General features: G+C 34.4%; 1 long non-coding RNA gene across 10 annotated transcripts in view; it reads right to left on the bottom strand.

Moving 5' to 3' along the window:
* LOC309621566 overlaps positions 1-20,819 on the bottom strand; it is a 204,555-nt gene that overhangs the window by 59,705 nt on the left and 124,031 nt on the right. For 7 of the 10 annotated variants that reach the window (XR_014240094.1, XR_014240096.1, XR_014240099.1 and 4 more), the window contains one exon: positions 3,611-3,765. This is a non-coding gene — a long non-coding RNA (uncharacterized lncRNA). Of the gene's footprint in view, positions 1-2,966; positions 3,002-3,610; positions 3,766-9,568; positions 9,667-20,819 lie in introns of all 10 variants that reach the window. The other 3 variants (XR_014240095.1, XR_014240097.1, XR_014240098.1) reach the window with 2 other exon arrangements.

The following is a 20,819-nucleotide window of genomic DNA, read 5'->3' as shown; positions in this document are numbered from 1 at the left end:
GAAATCTTAACATTTCATTATAAAAATAACCTTAATAACTACATAAATGAAGTAGAACTTTGGTGTGTAGATTTCTATCTGCATATACATAGAAAATTATGAAATATATACAAACATGTGTTTGTATATATGGCCTTTACATATTCTATGGCCTTTACATATTCTATGAAATGGCCTTTACATATTCTATGAAAAATTCGTTCCCACCAACTAATGTATCACGGAAAAAAATTTCCAGAGGAGATATAGATAGATAGATAGATAGATAGACAGACAGACATGGATATATGTATCTATGTTTGCCTCTATAGACCCTTACGAGTAGTTGACATTATGGATGGTTCTACTAATTGACTCTTCTCAAATTTCTCCATGTAAGTTTGAGATAAACATGTAGGACAGCTTTCTTACCATGTGGGTAGTAAATGGGAGTAACAAGGACTATTGAAGGAGAACACAGCACATTGCTGCATTAGTCTACTGAATATACTAAAAGGAGAAATTGAACCATCCCCATGTCAATCCTTGGGGATTAAGCAGAAGAACAAGGTGTTTACGTTACTCAAGTTTCAAACAAGCGAACAAACACCTCAGCACTTCCAGGTAACTACATTTCCACAAAAACTCCTATGAACATGCCAATAAGTCCAGAGCATCAAGAACTATGGCTAAAGAGGCCTTATGAGGCACTCAAAGACCTCACTTAGCCTAGAGTAAGTGGTTATACAGACTAATCCTTCTGTAACCCAAGTGAGGGGTGGAGAAGAAGCACTTCCTCATAGCATAGGGCAGTGGTGATGGACAGAGAATATGCAAGGAATGAACTCTTAATACTGGCATCTTGTAGGCACACAGAGTATATAGATCATAGGAACAATGAGAAAAGAAACCTTTAGTTCCTTTAATTGGCTGAATTCATTAGAGGCTAGTATGGTTTAGACAAAAAAAAAAAAAAAAAAGAGGCTCTTTCTAGCACAAGAGTTGGAAGATTGGTGGCCTATTTCAGTAGTTCTTATATAATCCAAACTCAGGTGAACAAGTGTTAGAGACAATATACTTTATTATTATCAATCTTTGTAGGAGAGGCATAAACCCAGTCTGATTATATTTGAAAAAAAACTACTGTGATAATACTTCCCTTCCATGTGTTGGAGTATAATTTGCCATAATATATTTGGAGAAAATCTGGAATTTATCATATTCACAGTGAAAAAAAGAACAATCTGCCAGGGATTGGGGAGGGGAGGAGGGAAGGATGAACAGCTAGAGCAGACAGGATTTTTAGGGCAGTAAAACTATTCCACATGATGTGGTGGTAATGGTGGGTACATAACATCATGCCTTTGACAAAACCCACAGAACTGTAGATCACAAAGAATGTGAGCCCTTAAAATAACTGACTTTATTTTATAACAATGTATCAATGTAGGTTCAATTTTAACGTGCTTACCACACCAAGGCAAGATGTTAATAATGAGGGCAAGGGAAGGAGTGGGAGGGGGAGTATATGGGAACTCTGAACATGCTGCTCAAGTTTTCTGCAAGCTCAAAACTATTCTAAAAATAAATTCCAATAATTCAAAAAATGTAAAGAGAATAAGAAAGGCATATTAAGTTAATACTAAACTAAAAACTTTGGAGTAGGCATATTAATTTCAACAAGGCTGATTTAAGAATCAGCTTGGGACACCTGGAAACAAAGGGCAGGGTTAGCCCCTACAGCCAGTGCTGCTTTACAAGATTTGGACTAAACACATAACTGAGTCTTTTGCTCCATGTGGGAGTGAAGAAAAGTGTAGGAGGGGCTTTGCCTCCAGCCTTACAGTGAGCTCCCTGAGGGGTTGTTCTCTATCTTGTTTCACACTGAGACTGTTTATAGGTGACATTCTTTCTGGGTCAAAACCATTCCAGTGGGGGTAAGCTGAGACGAAGTGAGAGAGTGTCATTGACATATAGACACTACCAAATGTAAAATAGATAGCTGGTGGGAAGCAGCCACATAGCACAGGGAGATCAGCTCGGTGCTTTGTGACCACCTAGAGGGGTGGGATAGGGAGGGTGGGAGGGAGATGCAAGAGGGAGGAGATATGGGGATATATGTATACATGTAGCTGATTCACTTTGTTATACAGCAGAAACTAAAACAACATTGTAGAGCAATTATACTCCAATAAAGATGTTAAAAAAAAATTTTTTTTAATTAAAAATACCAAGGAAAAGGTGGGACATTACATATTAATAAAAGTATCAATTCTCCAAAAAGACATAAAAATCCTAAAGTTGTGGAATCTGACATCAAGCTTTCAATATATGTGAAGCAAAAACTGATAGATCAAGTAGGTACAGAATCAGTAAGGATAGACTTGACCTGGACAGTAATAGCAATCAAACTAATATAATTGGCATTTATAGAATACTCCACTCAACAACAATAAAATATACATTTTTCTCAAGCTCATGTGGTTCACAGAGAAGAGTCTCAAGAGGAATTTTAAAAAGCAATAATATAGAATTAAAAATTTAAAAAAAATTGTAGATACAGAGAAAGCAGTGCTGAGAGGAAAATTAAGTGCATATATTCAGAAAGAAGAAAGATCTATAATCAGTAATCTGAGCTCCACCTCAGGAAACTAGAGAATGAAGAACAATTTAATATTAGTGTAAGCAGAAAGTAAAAAGAAATAATACATATGTGAGCATAAGTTATTGAAACTGAAAACTTTAGTAGAGAAAATCAATCAAACCAAAAACTTCTTTGAAAAGACCAGCAAAACTGATAAACCTCTAGCCAGGTTAACAGAAAAAGAAAAGAAAAGAAAAAATAATTACCAATATCAGAAATTAAAGAGACGTCATCCTGACCTGTTTCATGAATGTTAAAAAGGCAGTAAAGAACAACAAGCAGAACTCTATAATTTAGATGAAACAGAATGATTTCTTCACAGACACAAATGCTTAAAACTTACACAAGGAGAGACAGGTCATCTGATCAGGCCCATATCTATTAAAAAAAAATTGTATCAATAATCAAAAACCTTCCAAAAAAGAAACCTTCAGTTCAGATAGTCACCGGTGAATTTTACCAAATCAAAAGAAATGGTGCCAATTACCACAATCCCTTCCAGAAAACAGAAGCTGAGGAAACTCATTCTATGAGGTCAGCATTACCATAATACCAAAACCAGACACAAGCATTACGTGAAATAAAAATATTTATATATCATGTTAAGAAGTTGAAAACTTTCTCACTAAAATCTAGAAAAAAGGAAAGATATTCTCTTTTACTCTTCCTACTCTCCGTTTTACTGAGATTTTTAGCTAGTACATTAAAACAAGAAAGAAAAAAAAAGAGAAAGTATTTGGCTTGGAAAGGATTAAATAAAGCTGTCTATACTTGCAGATGACATGATTGTCTCTGCAGAAAAATATAATTTTGGAAAATTATGGAAATAATAAAGGACTATAACAAGGTCACAGGATTCATGGTTTAGTATATATTCTTGTGTATATGCTATACATACATATATATGTATTTTGTATATATACCGTACATATAAATATAAACACACATACATTTAATAAGTCAATGAAATTTGAAATTAAAACATACCATGTTGGGCTTCCCTGGTGGTGCAGTGGTTGAGAATCTGCCTGCCAATGCAGGGGACACGGGTTCGAGCCCTGCTCTGGGAAGATCCCACGTGCCGCGGAGCAACTGGGCCCGTGAGCCACAACTACTGAGCCTGCGCGTCTGGAGCCTGTGCCCTGCAACAAGAGAGGCCGCGATAGTGAGAGGCCCGCGCACCGCGATGAAGAGTGGCCCCCGCTTGCCGCAACTAGAGAAAGCCCTCGCACAGAAACAAAAACCCACCACAGCCAAAAATAAATAAAATAAATAAATAAAATAAATTTCTAGTTAATATTAAAAACAAAAAAAAACATACCATGTATATTGTACCATAAAAATGAAGTACTTAAATATAAATCTAACAAAATATGTACAGGAACTATATGTGCAAAAGTATAAAATGCTGATAAAAGAAAACAAAGATTAAATAAATCAAGAGTTATTCTGTGTATACTGACTGGAAAAATCAATATTATTAAGATGTTTATTCTTCTTAACTGTATCTATATATTCCATGCAATTCCAATCAAAATTCCAGTAAGCTATTTTCTTGATATTGACACACTAATATCAAGTTAATGTGGAAAGGAGAAAGACCTAAAATTGCCAAAACAATAATAGAAGATTAACAGCATAGCTGTAGTGCTAACAATTCCTGATTTCAAGAATTACTATAAAGCTACAGTAATCAAGAGAGCATGATATTGGCTCAAGAATAGACACATAGATCAATTAAACCATATAAACAGCCCAGAAGGAGATGCACAGAAATGCAGTCAACTGGTATTTCACAAGGGACAAAGACAATCAAGAGAGAAATAGATGAATGGATAAACAAAGTGTGGTACATTCAAACAGTGCAATATTATTCAATGAAGAAAAATAAATGAATTAAAATGCCATGAAAGGATATGGATGAATATTAAATGTATAGGGTAAAATGAAAGAAGCCAGTAGCAAAAGTCTACATACTGAATTATTCTACTTATATGACATCTGGAAATGACAGAACCTATAGGCATGGTAAATCAGTAATGGCCAGTAGATTAAAGAAGGGCTAGAAATGATGATGAAACACAGGGAATATGTTCAGCGTTTCAAAACAATGCTGTATACTTTCATTGCAGATACATGACACTAAGCATTTGTAAAATTCCATAGAGCTTTACAGCTCAAATAGTAAATATTAATATAAACAAATTTAAAAAAATCATTTAAGAGGTCAGGGGAATCCAGGATGGGTGCAGAATGTAACTCGGGGCTGGGTATATGGGAACTCTCTGTATTACCCTTTCAATTTTTCTATAAATCTAAAATCTTTTCTAAAAACAAAAACTTATTTTTAAAAAATTCTGCAAGACACAAATAGAATACATTCAAAGAAAGTCACATCATAGTCAAGCATCATAAATGAAAATAATATTTAACCAGAAAATAAAAAGATACATTATATTCTGGCACAACAATAAGAAGAATGAGAGCTAACATCATCAGAAACAAGTGAAGCCAGAGATAATAAAATCATATATTTAATGAAATTATAGGAAAAATGTGTAACCCCCAAATTTTATATCTACTAATAATTTTGTCCCAAAATTAAGGTTAAATAATGAAATTTTCAAATAAACAAGAACAGGCAGAATTTGTTGCTAGCTGAACCAGACTGCAAGGAATACTGTTGATAGCGCTTCAGATAAGACAAAGAAAACCAAACCAAACCAAAACAAACAAACAAAAATGAGCACAAATTTACTGATGTACGTATCTGCAGGAAGAAATGAAGATCACCGGAAAGGGAAATTGTGAATTTAACTATAAAATAATATTTATAAAATATATTAAATAGTTACTAACTCTTTAAAGAAAAAACTACACTGTGGATACATAACACATAATAGAAGGAGAATGAGTGACAACTAAAGTACAAAGGACAAAACAACAATACATGGTATTTTACTTACAATAATGGCTAATGGGCATAATTTAAGTCACTTTGAAAAGTGAAAGATTAAAAAGCTGAATTTAGAAAATAACCAGTAATAACACAAAGCAACATACATTTAAAACATTGACAGAATTAACAGGAGCTACAGAAAAATATACAATGAACCACAGCTATTTCAAATAGGATTTTCTCATAATTAAAAACAAAAAAATCAGTAATGCTATAAAAGCTTTATTTTTTATTGAAGTAAAATTGATGTATACCATTATAAAAGTTTCCGGTGTGCAACACTGTAATTCAATACACAACGGGATCATCATCAAAAGTGTAGTTATCATCCATCACCACAGAGTCGATCCCTTTTACCCATTTTGCCCACCTCTCAACCCCTTCTCCTCTGCTATATCTGTTCTAGATATAAAAGTTTTAAACTATATTATTATCTAACTTACCTAACAGAAATTTATAGAATACTACATCTGGCAGCTAAAATACATAGTCTTTGGGGCTATAAAACAAGTCTCAATAAGTCACAAAGGATCATATGTTCTGTGAACATACATAAATGAATAAGTGTTTTCGCGAAGAATAATGAGATAATCTTATGTGTTTGAGAATTAGCAGTACGTGTCTAAATTAACACTTCTTTAAAAAAATGCAATGGGAATTTAAAATATATTATTGACAGTATGGAAATAGAAATTTCCCTTATCAAAACTTATATGATTGAGGCAAAACAGTCTTTGGATATACTTTATCATTTAAATATGAAAGTTTAAAAAATCAATAAGCTAAGCCTCCATCTCAAGATTCTAAAAAGGAAAAAGGAAAATTTAAAACCCAGAGGAAGAAGAAGGATAAAAAGTAGAATGATGAGAACAAAGATCAAAGATATAAAATAGAGAAAAATAACAAAGCCATAAGCTTTAATCTTTGAAAGTTTAATAAAATTGATAAACTCTGTAGTAGTAGAATAATACCCCCTCCCAAGTTGTAAAAGTGTTATTTCCCAGAACCTGGGAATATGTTCCCTTACATGGCAAAGAGACATTGCAGATGCAGTTAAGTTAGGATCTCCATAGCGTTTCCTGAATTACCCTGGTGAGCCAGTGTAATCACAAAGGTCCTTATTTTGAAAAAGAGTAGACGAGGGAAGCAGAAGTGTCGGAGTCAGAAAAGGAGATGTGACAGTGGAAGCAAAGTGAGAATGATTTCATTTCAGGCTGTAAGTATGGAAGGGGGCCAGTAGCTGAGGATTGGGGAGAGCCTCTAGAAGCTGAGAAAGGCAAGAAAATGGATTCCCAGAATGTGCAGAAGGAATGGGGTCCTGTAAACATTTTAACTGTAGCTTAGTTGGACCTATTTTGAACTGTGATCTCCAGAACTGTAAAATAATAAATTTGTGGTGTTTTAAGTCACTAAGATTGTGTTAATTTGTTACAGCAGCAACAGGAAACTAAGAGAAACCCTTAGCAAGACTGATAAAAAATGTAAAGTACACACAAATTAACGTTAACTGAAAGCAATATAGTGGTGCCAATACACATATTTTCAAATTAAAGGAGAATAAGAGAATAGTGTATTTCCTTCTTGATTTTCAATACTGTATTTAGCAGAAACCAACTTTATTTATTAGCATAAGGACATAGGGGCGACAATGAAAAACAACAATCATAAGGAGAAAAAAGAAAAGAAAACAAAATGTACTATTTAATTGATTGTAAATGGATTAAAAAATCATCCATTTTTAATTTGCTGTTTGTTAACTTTTTTTTTTTAACATCTTTATTGGAGTATAATTCCTTTACAGTGTTGTGTTAGTTTCTGCTGTATATCAAAGTGAATCAGCTATACATATACATATAGCCCCAGATGCCCTCCCTCTTGCCTCTCCCTTCCCCCGTCCCTATCCCACCCCTCTAGGTGGTCACAAAGCACGGAGCTGATCTCCCTGTGCTTGAGTATCCTTTTAAAACAGCAAGATGTCCGGATCCTAATATCAATAAAACAAATTAGGACAATAAATGACTCCATTAAAATAAATCTGTTGCCCATAAATTTTCTAGCAATTAATATAAATCAACTTTATTATAAATTGTATAGTACACTCCTGCCAAATTGAGAACTATATATTTTATTTCCATCTGTATTTTGAAGTGTGAATACTAGAAAATTAGCTTTAATAAAAGCTCAATTAATCTAAGTAATAATGCCTAAATATCTCTTGGTGTGAAGGGTCTTGAAACACATGATTTTCCATCCCAATGCCAGTTTTGTCTAATCATCTTATGGGCAAAATTTATGTCATATTTTTGCTTTGAAAAATCTATTTGGAACAAAGAAAACTATAGTTAGGCAACAAGTCCTGTATTGTTGAAAATTAGCAACTGTTATCACAACAACAACAATAAAATGTACTTTGACTCCAATGTAATTATGTACTTAATTTTTCTCTTTTTTAATTTTCAAGAACCATTTTTTATTAAACCCATATAAGAAAATTTACTTATCGGTGTTATTTATATTTAATTTACAAGAAGACTGAAGCAACAGTTATGTCACTATTATATATTGCTTAAATTTTTTCACTGATTTTATGTTAGAGTTATTTGGAAAGTTTATAGTCCTTAAATTTCGATTAATGTCCTCACATTTTGTTGCATGTGTGCTCAGTTCTCCCAAAAATTATTTGAACTTGACCACTCTGAATATAAAGCTGGCATTCAAGTCAATCAAAAAATTACTTATGTCTTTGGTGAAATGTCTATTTACGTCTTCCGCCCATTTTTTAATTGGATTGTTTGTTTTTTTTGATATTGAGCTGCACGAGCTGTTTGTATATTTAGGAGATTGATCCTTTATCTATTGTTTCACTGGCAAATATTTTCTCCCATTCTGAGGGTTGTCTTTTCATCTTATTTATGGTTTCCTTTGCTGTGCAAAAGCTTTTAAGTTTAATTAGGTCCCAGAAGACATACAGATGGCCAAGAGGCACACAAAAAGATGCTCAACATCACTAATTATTAGAGAAATGCAAGTCAAAACTACAGTGAGGTGATACCTCACACCGGTCAGAATGGCCATTATCAAAAAATCTAGAAACAATAAATGCTGGAAAGGGTGTGGTGAAAAGGGAACCCTCCTGCACTGTTGGTGGGAATGTACGTTGATACAACTATGGAGAACAGTGTGGAGGTTCCTTAAAAAACTAAAACTAGAACTACCATATGACCCAGCAATCCCACTACTGGGCATATACCCTGAGAAAAGCATAATTCAAAAAAGAGACATGTACCACAGTGTTCACTGCAGCACTATTTACAATAACCAGGACATAGAACTAACCTAGATGGATAAAGAAGATGTGGCACCTATATACAATGGAATATTACTCAGTCATAAAAAGAAACGAAACTGAGTTATTTGTAGTGAGGTGGATGGACCTAGAGTCTGTCATACAGAGTGAAGTAAGTCAGAAAAAGAAAAACAAATACGTATGCTAACGCATATATATGGAATAGATTCCATATATGCAATCTAAAAAAAAAAAAAATGGTACTGATGAACCTAGTGGCAGGGCAGGAATAAAGATGTAGACATAGAGAATGGACTTGAGGATATTGGGTGGGAAGGGAAAGCTGGGGCGAACTGAGAGTAGCATTGACATACATACATTACCAAATGTAAAACAGTTAGCTAGCGGGAAGAAGCAGCACAGCACAGGGAGATCAGCTCGGTGCTTTGCGATGACCTAGAGGGGTGGGATAGGGAGGATGGGAGGGAGGCTCAAGAGGGATATGGGGATATATGTATGCATATGGCTGATTCACTTTGTTGTACAGCAGAAACTAACACAGTATTGTGAAGCAAGTATACTCCAATAAAGATCTATTTAAAAATTACTTAGGATTTAAGTGAAATTCATTAAGACTAAGTACTTAATGAAAATTAGCAAGGTCTTTTATCTCTCTTTAGAAACAAATATCCATTTTTACCTTTACTTGATATATCTGAAGTAACATATATAGATTTGCCTTTGAATATTACATTTCTTCCATCTGGTCCACTACTATTTTGGAAAGCTTGGTCCTTTCTGAGTGAGAAACATAAGATTTGAAATGATTAAGGTCCATTTATAACATTACTATTTGCTTAAATTTTATATCATTATCTGTCATTATTGAGTAGAATGCATCACCCCTGAAGGAGGCATATGAGTCTAACGGTAAAAATATAAGGATGAGGCATATATTTAGGTCATGGATAACTCAGCAGGTAATGAAGAACGGAGTAGGCATTTAAAATCCCCTACATCTGAAAATCTTGTAAGCCAAAAGATGATTCTTAAACTACAGAAAATGTTATGTGTTTATCTAATTGCTGGATATTGTTTCTTGTTTTCTTTCATAAAGATGCATGGTACTGCTATTGGGGAAATTAAATTTACTTAGACCGCATGAAATCGTAAAATAAAACAGTACTAATTATTACTAATACTAATACTATGAGAAGAAGAAGGAGAAGAAGGAGAGGAAGAGGGGAAAATTCAATTGTAATAATTTCCATTTTTAAGTATTTTATGTCCCAAGCTCTCTGCTATGTGGTATATGTGAATTAACTTATTAAATCATCTCACCAGACTTGTGGGTAAGTACTACACTATATAAGATTCTTTTGCCTGAAAAAAATAGAAAATCCCAATTCAGTAAGAAAAATTTATTACCTCATATAGCAAAGACTCTAAAGGTCAGGCACCCCCAGGGTTGTTTAATTCAGTGGCTGAATGATGTCATCAAGAACCCAGCTTTTTGCGTTATTTTCTGACCTGCCCTCCTCAGCACCTTTGTTCTCAGCCTTCCTCCCTTCATGAGAGTAAAATGGTTATGACTCTGTGTGTAAACATGAGAACGTGTAGTAGAAAATGTGGGTAACTCTTCTTGTGTGAGTTTTCTTTTTTAAAGGGGAAACTTTCCCCAGACTCTTTCCAGCAGACTTCTCCAAATGTAAATGAAGATGAATACAAATTTAACCATGATTAAAATATATTTTTTATCTTTAGGGTAGGATCAAAGTTTCATAATCATCCCTAGATCTATCACTGGCAAAGAGAAAAAGATTTTAATGATCAGCTTAGAGTACGCAGGATTTAACAGTGAGTCCTATGGGAGAGAATTAAAAACATGAACAAAATAACCAAGTAGGGAGATTGAAAGTGAGGTAGGCAACCACTTATGTCTGCTACAGATATTATCTTTACTTTCTATATAATCAAACAAGGGATAAAAGAAATGGTGAGATTAACATTATTGGGACAGGAAGTTGCAGAATATGAATTCAATGACACGTTGAAGGGTTGGAGAGATTTAGTAGCTTGTTCCAATAAGACAATGCACAGTAATGTGTTAGAGGAGGAAAAAATCAAAGAAAGACATTTCTCTGGACTTAAGAAGGTGATGTCTGTGCCAGAATTCATATCATTAAGTTATTTTCTGGACCAGACATTTATTTCAGAGATCTAACTAATATTTTTACTGTCTTTTTTTTTTTTTTTCTATTTGAGGTAAGAGATTCTAGAGCATATTTGAATGTTGATGTGATGATCCAATACACAGGAAGAGATTAATGAAACAGAGAAAATCAAGTAACGGCAGGAGAAATTTCTTTCATAAGTCACTAGTAGAGGATAACAAGAATAATTACTGAGAGATTTAAAAGAAAGAAAGCCCTTCCAATGTTTGAGAAGAATGAGAAAACATGGATATACTCAGTAAAGTCTGGAAAATTATTCATAGAAGACAATGCAGCCAGGGTTTTAGTTCACATCCTCATTATTATCCTCAATTTTTAATTTTTCATCTTTATTCACCTCTTTATTCTTCACATGTTTCTCCTCATATACTAACTATTAATGTTCAAGTTCCTGATAAAAATTAAAATACTATTCTGGGGAAAATGTTACTAGAAATCTTTATACACTTACACAAACCTTAGAACTCAAGCACATCATAATGAAAACATGAACTAAGACAAATATATAGTGCTTGAATGGCATCAAATTTTATTGTGTTAAACTGTGTAAAACTTTCCTATAAAAAAATGTAAAGGTTTATATTAAGAAGTCAGAGTGCCATTGTACTTTAATCAGGCGCTCATCTAAATGGAAATGAGCAAGACTAATTTTGTAGAATTTAGATGCTGAGCTGAACCAAACTTATTATAAAAGAACTGGTGAACCTATCACAGCAAAGGTAAGTAACTATCTTATAAAGTAAATTCATCTATAATGCAATAAAAAGATGTATTAAATCCAAGGATGAGAGATTTGTTGCTGCCCTTGAACATACATTCAAATAGCTTTAAAAAAATCTGCCTGAAGGCCCCCCCAGGTGTGTGGTTAGACCAGGAGTATAGGGGGGAACTGAAGCCTTAAAGCCCACTTAAAGCCAACAAAAGATCAGAAAGAAAAATTAAGGAAACAATCCTATTTACCATCACATCAAAAGAAATAAAATACCTAAGAACAAACTTACCTAAGGAGACAAAAGAACTGTACTCTGAACACCATAAGATGCTGATTAAAGAAATTAAACATGACACAAACAGTTGGAATGATATACCATGTTCTTGGACTGGAAGAATCAATATTGTTAAAATGATCATATAACCCAAGACAATCCACAGATTCGACGCAATCCCTATCAAATGACCAATGGCATTTTTCACAGAACTAGAACAAAAAAATTTTTAATTTGTATGAAAACACAAAGACCCCTATTAGCCACACCAACTTTAAGAAAGAAAAACCGAGCTGGAGGTAACAGACTTCCTGACTTCAGACCATACTACAAAGTTACAGTCATGAAAACAACATAGTACTGGCACAAAACAGAAATATAGATCAATGGAACAGGAAAGAGAGCCCCGAAGTAGACCCAACCACCTATGGTCAATTAATCTATGACAACAAAGGCAAGAATATGCAGTAGAGAAAAGACAGCCTCTTCAATACGTGGTGCTGGGAAAACTGGACAGCTACATGTAAAAGAATGAAATTGAACATTCTTTAACATCATACGCAAAAATAATCTTAAAATGAGTTAAAGACCTAAATGTAAGAATGGATACTATAAAACTCCTAGAGGAAAACATAGGCAGAAGACACTTTGACATAAATTGTAGCAAAATCTTTTTGGAACCACCTCCTAGAGCAATGAAAATGGAAACAAAAATTAACAAATGGGACTTAGTTAAACTGAAAATCTTTTGCACAGCAAAGGAAACCATAAACAAAACGAAAAGAGCCTACAGAATGGGAAAAAATATTTGCAAACGATGGAACCCATGAGGGATTAAACTCTAAAATATACAAACAGCTCACACAGCTCAATATAAAAAGAAAAACTCAATGAAAAAAATTGCAGAAGGTCTAAATAGACATTTCTCCCAAGAAGACAAAGAGATGGCCAACAGGCACATGAAAGGATGCTCAAATCGCTAATTATTAGAGAAAGGTAAATCAAAACTACAATGAGGAACCACCTCGCACCAGTGAGAATGGCCATAATCAAAAGGTCTACAAACAATACATGCTGGAGAGGGTGTGGAGAAAAGGGAACCCTCTTACACGGTTGGTGGGAATGTAAAATGGTACAGCCACTATGCAGAACAGTATGGAGGTTCCTTAAACAACTAAAAATAGAACTACCATATGATCCAGCAATCCCACTTCTGGGCACATATCTGGAGAAAACCATAATTCAAAAAGATGCATGCACCCCAGTGTTCACTGCAGCACTATTTACAATAGCCAGGACATGGAAGCAGCCTGAATATCTATCGACAGATGAATGGACAAAGAAGATGTGGTATATATATATATATATATATATATAAATAAATAAAACGGAACACTACTCAGACATGAAAAAGATGAAATAATGCCATTTTCAGCAACATGGATGGAACTAGAGTTAATCATACTAAGTAAAGTTAAGTCAGACAGAGAAAGACAAATACCATATGATATCACTAGAGTGTGGAACTTAAAAAAAGAAAAAATGATACACATGAACTTATTTACCAAACAGAAACCAACTCACAGATAAAGAAAACAAACTTATGGTTACCAAAGGGGAAAACAAACTTATGGTTACCAAAGGGGAAATGTGGGGGGGAGGAATAAATTATGAAGTTGGGAGTAACATATACATACTACTATATATAAAATAGATAAACAACAAGGACCTATGTATAGTACAAAGAACGATACTCAATATTTTGTAATAAACTGTATTACCAAAAAAATGTTACTCTGCTACACTTGTAACTCACACAACACTGTAAATTAACTATACTCCAATAAAAAAAAACTGCCTGAAATTAAAAATAGTAATAATACTTTAAAAAAATCTGTAGCCATGATTCTTTATGAAATGTAAAAAGTGACCAATATTTTTGTATCATTGTTAATTACATATATATTTTTTGCTCTATTTCTTTGATGTGATTTGGAAACTTCAGACAAGGATATTCATCCCCTCAATGCTTAGTCTAATGTATAAATAGACCTACTATAATCAATCTTTCAGGTAACATAAACATACAGGTCTACTCGTGTATAATTAATTTTCAAAAATAACACTTTCTAAATACAGACATAGAGGAAATATTTACAGGGAATTTTCATTATAAAGAAAAACTCAAATTACAATTTTAAACAGACCACTGAGCAAATCATTTTGAAATACTTGATCAGGTATTTAGAGGTTACTATAACAATAATCAGATCTTCCTCAAATACAGTAGTATATATGTCTCTATATATCTATACATATATATATATATATATATTATATTAAAAAACTTTAAAGTAATTTTTCCCACCCCAATGGATAGTGTATATCTCCAACCCAGTTAAATCTTACCCTCTTTCAACAAAAATTAAACAAAAAAATGTTTGTGGTTTCTAACACCTTGTCTTCAACACAAAACAACAACCAAAAAAACAGAAACAAAACAAAAAATAAAAGCAATGTACCTACTAGTTATGTCAGGGTCATTAAAACCCCAGGGAGTCCAAAACCCCAAGGGGCACGTCTGGATGGAAGCTGCCTCCCTTTGCCGGAAGCTCCAAATTACAAAAATATCAGTTGCAAAGATTTTCCTTGACTGCTGGAAGATTTGAGCATTGTAAATTAGACCACAGAGTTCCAATAAACCTTAACTGGAAAAAAAATGTCTAGCACACTCTAGTGAATCTTGGTCTCTATTTTGATGATTCATCTAGTGAGTCATATTCCTGGAAAGATTCTCTAGGGTCCCACAAAGGCTCATGCTTATTGTCCAAGGCTAGAACTCTTATGCACAGTCACATCCAGTCTCTGTTTTGAGGGTCTGCCACTGTGCCTGGGTGGCTGGTGCTGCAAAGACTCAAAACATAACCACAGAGGAATAATCTAGACAAACCAACAGGTCCTGGAGATATTTCTGGATCTCAAATAAAGATGCCCTCTTGCTTCCTCGTGAGTTCCCCTCTGAGGTCTTTGGAGCCTTTAATGTGAGCGGACTTCATTCTGGACAATCTATAAAGAGGTTCTAATCATGTTTTTCGTCCAAAGAGAAGATACCAGGTTCATAATCTGTGATAACATCATCCCCTCCTCTCAAGGAGTATCTGCAACAGGATGCAACACTATCTGTTCTAGCTATTGCCACCACTGTTGTAACTTTTTCTGGGGCAAAAAGATCCCTAATCCCTTTCAGTCAGCATCACTGAGAAGGGGCCAGGCCATGGAAAAGTCTGAAAAAGAATGGTAATCCAAAAGATAGTTTGCATTTTCTCCTAGACACAAAAATACTAGTGACTTCTCTACCAATTGATACAGGAATACTTCTTCCTGTCTTCTAAGTATTCCACTATACTTGAATAAATCAAGCTCCCTGACTCTTAATTAGGGGCCCAGGGAATAACACCCTGTACTTCCCATTCTATAATAATGGTTTTGACATTTTTATTTCTATCTCTTTTCCATAGTCTACAAGCTTTAAGAGGAAGCACACAATGTACCTTATATTTACCATAATAATTTCATTGTATAGCACAGTGCCTGACCTGATATAGTATACACAAAAAATACTTCTTAGTTAAATGAATGTATCAAAATGTTCCCGTCAGTAAGTTAAGCCAACTAGCTAAAAGTTTAGGGTTTTGTCATTCCATACTTCTTCTTTTCCAAAGTGCATGAAGTAGAAATTAGCCCTTTCTAAATATTATTGCATGTCTTTACATAACAGAAAAATAAATAATAAAAAGCGTAGATTGAATTTTTCTTCACGAAACAACAGTTCTCAGTATATGAAACAACAGGATGGAATGTACAACTTGCTTTGCGGACCTCACCTGACTCTCCCTCAGATCATCTTGAAAAATGCACTGTGAATTATATCTTATCAGGTTAACTGACTACTCATTTTAGCTCTAAGTAAATGGCCAAACATAGCTGACATTTAACAGAGAACACAGAAGTAAAGATTGCAATCTTTTAAGTAAGTTTCAGACTTATCAAACATAGCATTTTTCTTGCATATTGCTGTCAGGAAAACTATGGTTAACACTTTTTTTAAAAAAATCATTGTTGCCGTCAAAAACTGAAAAACTTTGTAAGTTAATTGGGAAATTAAGAATCAGCAGGTGAAAAATATAAAATCAAAATATTCATTTCACACAAAACCTCTGTGTCATGATTAATAACACTATTTTATAATAATCATGATTTCTCACAGTTTGATCTTTATAGGTTACCATAAGAATGCAGTTGATTAGTGTTTGCATGTATCTTTCTTGGTTATTACCTCTTAATCTCCTTTCTACACAAACAAAGGCATAAAGATATTAAGAAGAAGGAGAAGGAGAAAGAAGAGAACAGAGAGAAGAGGAAGGAGAAAATGAAGACAGAAAAAATATTACATAAAGGAATAGTTACTTTTCTGTATCAATTTAGTTAGGCCATGGCAACCAGATATTTGGTCAAATATTATTCTAGGTGTTTCTGTGAGGGTATTTTTTAGATGAGATTAACATTTAAATCGGTAAACTTTGAGTAAAACAGATTACCCTCTATAATATGGGTGGGCCATAGCTAATTAGCCTCTTAAGGGAATTCTGCCAGCAGACAGCCTTCAGAATCAAACTGTAGCTCTCTCCTTAATTTACTGTCACCTAAGGAAAAGGCCATATGTCTCTTTGCGGAAGAACTGAAGAAATCCTTGTCCTATGTACTGACTGCATTGTTGCAAAAAACCCTTTGTTCTAGCTATCTGGCTCTTCACCAATAAATGAGCTATGGATCTTCAAATAGACACAGTTCCAGAAACTGAGGAGAGAATTATGACTTTTTACCGGAGTGACTACTGTTCTCTTTCTGCTCCGCCATGCGTGCCATTTTCTTGCTGTAGACGTTAACAGCACCCAAGCTGGCTGCCTGTCTCTTTTGCCCTTTGGAACACTATGCTCACTATCTTTACCACCACCTTTAGGTCACATGAACCTTAGCTGCTTTTCTGACATTGGAGGTCACTCCTGTTATTTTGAGATCCATAGATGAACAATTCCAAGTTTGTTACTGCCTCCCTTGTCATCAACTCAGCCTTACGGAAGAGCGCTACCACTTAACCTGTTGTGTTGCCGATGCCGCTCATCAATGCAGTTTGGATGGCCCTGGCGAGTGGTATGTATTCTGGCTCCTCCTGAAAACCTCTACTCTGGTAGGTTTTCTGGACTCACGTAATTTATTCTATCCAGCTTTCTCTCCTCCTGTAGCCTCTTTATTCTGTCATGGCAACTCAGCTATGTCTGTTGCTCAACATGGGACATTTCTTTCTTCATTCTTCTAGAGTGTGGAGATATCTCTATTTTCTGGGGCCCTTGCCTGAGTGTTAAATCCTCATGTCCTGAGAATTCTTGCTTATGCAGTCTTATATTCTGGCCTACTCAGCAAGTACCCCCAAAGTGCAATCCCTGGGTCATTCCTTCAACTCCTGCTAATATAAGCTAATTCTTATATCTCCTCTATAAGTGTATATGCTCTTTCTTATCAACACATTCCAGTTGGATTAGGTTGCAATTTAATGTTAATTCCCAGCCTGTGACCCACGGGAGAAGAAATGAATCTCTTGAGGAAAGGTGGTCACCTGTTGCCCTTGTGAGAGAGGCTACTACAGTGTTCTCTGTCAGGCATAAACTGTTAGCTTTCACTAGGAAGGACTGGTGAGTCACCTCTGTGAACTCTGAGGATTCCAGGGCTCCAGCACAGACAACTTCTTCAGGATCATCTCTCTAGAGAATCTATCCAGATATCCCCATCCCCCAATTCAGCTTGACAGGTGTTATTTTCAGCTCTTCTGAAATGTTTTCTGAAGTCCTTTAATAACACTAAAATAAAGCAGATTTTGCTGAGTGCTTTGAAGATGAAAAAGGGTTACAGAAACTAGTCCACTTAACAGTCATTTGTCATGACATTATCCAGTGGCACAAGTCTCCACCAGACCCTGGAGAAAATATTTTTTCTTCAAGCATAAGATTTTTGGAGTTTACAGAAACTAAATACAAAAATCATGCTGCAAAATGAAATCTTGAAATCCTCCTACTGCTGTTTGGGAATCAGAGATAGAGTGAATATCAATAAGTCTTAAGACTTATTGTAAGCCAACTGGAAGATCTGAGCAACAAAATTGTGCAGTTTTTTCCCCCTTCCTTTAAATACAAGTATATGATTAAGAAGGGTTCCTTTCTCCGAATCTTCTCAGCCTCAAAATTTGACTTTGAGAGAAGAAGAAGAATATTGTGATGAGTAGTTAAAATGGTTGCTTTGAAATCCATTTGCTTTGAATGGTTGCTTTGAAATGGGAGGCAGCTAAATTTACGTTCTATTCTTTGAGCTGTAGCTGGCTTTTTTGAAGTCAGTCCCATGCTTGTCTGGTTCAGGGGTCAGTCAGATGTTTGGGTAAAATTGATACACAGAGTTTGGGGCTTCTCCTCCCTAACTCTGTACTTTCTGCCATTTTCACCTTCAGATTCCAGAAGCTATGACTGCCCTGAACTGTGTCTCCTAGTTCTCCACAAGAATGAGGCTGATTTCTACTGAAGCTTTAGCCTCCCTGTCAGATGTAACTCTGGAGTAGTCTCAGGCTAAAAGCAAAACAAACGAGAAACTCACCTTTTACCCTGTGGTCTTCTCTGTTTCTAGGTGTTAACTCCCCTCTAGTATCTGCTTTTTATATATTTATTTTTCCAGAAAATATATCCACCTTTTCTTTATTCAACTTAAATCACTGAACTACATCAAGCCAAAAAGCCCTAATATTTTACACGTTATATGCCAGAAAACATACCTCACTAGAATATTGTATAGTAGTGATTTGTTATATTTAGGCCTAGTTAGATAAAGAAACAGTATCGAGCAGAACTTTTTTAACGAAAAAAGGGAGGAAGAAGCTGCAATTTCCTATTCCTACATTAATAATTTTCATTAGAGTCGGTGTTCTTTGTGGGAAGACAAGAGAAAACTAAATATAAAACTAGAATTTATGCATTGGCCAAAATAAACAGACCTAGAGGAAAATGTTGTCTAATTAAAAGATCATTGAAAATTATTTGCAGGCTATGATATCTACAATTACTAATCATTCTTAGGTATAGTGTTCTATAGAGATTTTTTTTTTAACATAGAGATTTTCTGAGACTTGACCAGTTTCTCAAGTGTCCCTCCAGGATAAAAAATAGTAATAAAAATAAAATTAAACATTTAATCTGTTTTAAAATTTAAAAATCATTTAAAGTGAATAAGGAGCCATAGAGTATTATTTATTAAGACTGTGAGATAGCAACATTTTAGATTTAAGTACACAGAACATAATAATCCTTTGAGAAAACAAACAAAAATTTAATAGAAATGTACCATACATATGTTCAAATTAGGAAGTTTTAATTGACATGTGGTGTGGATTTTTTTCTTCATGCCTATTATTAGATTTAATATATTTTACAGTTCAAAGATTGAGTCTCTTTGTATTATTATGGTTTGACAGTAAACCTGGATTTTCAAGCACATGGGTGACAGTAATGCAACTGGAAAGTTTCAGAGATAATAATACAGACCCATGTAGAGGGTGTAATTGTCCCAGGGGGGTAAGAGACATAGGTGTACTTGCTTATTCATAGACTGGTGACAGTTTACTATGATGCTAATCCTTACTTGTTTGAATGAATTAAATATATTTAAAATGAATGGTCATGAAGGCTGAAACATTTGACGCTAACATCCTAGCAACATTTCTTAGCTTCCTGTTGGTACCGAAGTACAAAATGCTAGGAAATATCAGTGACGTTTATTGAAGCGATTTCCTTTTTCTGTACTTGTGGGTTGATACTTCCAATCAAGTGTTGCTGATTAGATTCTGAAAGCATGTAATTGATTTTCAAACTCTTTACATCCTGGTTGCTATGTTTAAACAGCCGCATGAGAAACATTTCCTGAGTCTAGGTAGATTGCTTTTTGTTTTACATGAGCAATAGCTTAAAAGGTGAGTTGACATTTAAAGAAATAAATATTCAAGCACGAGGTACATTTGAAAGTCATTAAGATTAATAAAGGTTTACAATAACATATTATCCTTAAGTGTTGACACAAATACTATGCTGTATTTATCTGACACTAATCTGTCTAACATATGAAGAATGGAAGCAATGATTTGATTTTGACCCAAATAATGATGTCATCATAACCTTTGCAAGAATGAATTAAAGCATATTCTAACCTTTTCATTATTTCACATTTTCACTACCAGAAAATCATTACTCAAAAGGGAAAGGAATGATTTTGCAACGGGGTCTTGCTTAGGGTTATATTTCAATTCCTCATAATGAAACATAAAGGACAGGAAAAAGAAGGTGAGGACATTCTATCAAATCACTACTCGCAGTTTTTCATAGGTAATACTCAGTATAGTTTAAGACTTAACCAAGAGAACAACCCATTATGTCTCAGCAGCAAATCTGTCAATATGCTGATGGAGCAGAGGCATAATATATGTTATTTGAATATTGCAACAGGTAACTTTTATTTGTAAAATGCAAGGAAGATTTTACTTTAAGGGAAAAACTTCACAACCTAAGGATTTAATTAAAAAATATCAAGTGAACAAAAATTCTGAAAGCCTGTGAACATTAAACTAGATGAAAATTACAAA

This window comes from Balaenoptera borealis (genome assembly GCF_965194805.1).
Source record: "Balaenoptera borealis genome assembly, contig: HAP1_SCAFFOLD_701, whole genome shotgun sequence".
In the NCBI taxonomy this organism is placed as follows: Eukaryota; Metazoa; Chordata; class Mammalia; order Artiodactyla; family Balaenopteridae; genus Balaenoptera; species Balaenoptera borealis.
Note: the sequence above shows the minus strand (reverse complement) of the source record. Positions and strands in the feature narration are given on the sequence as shown.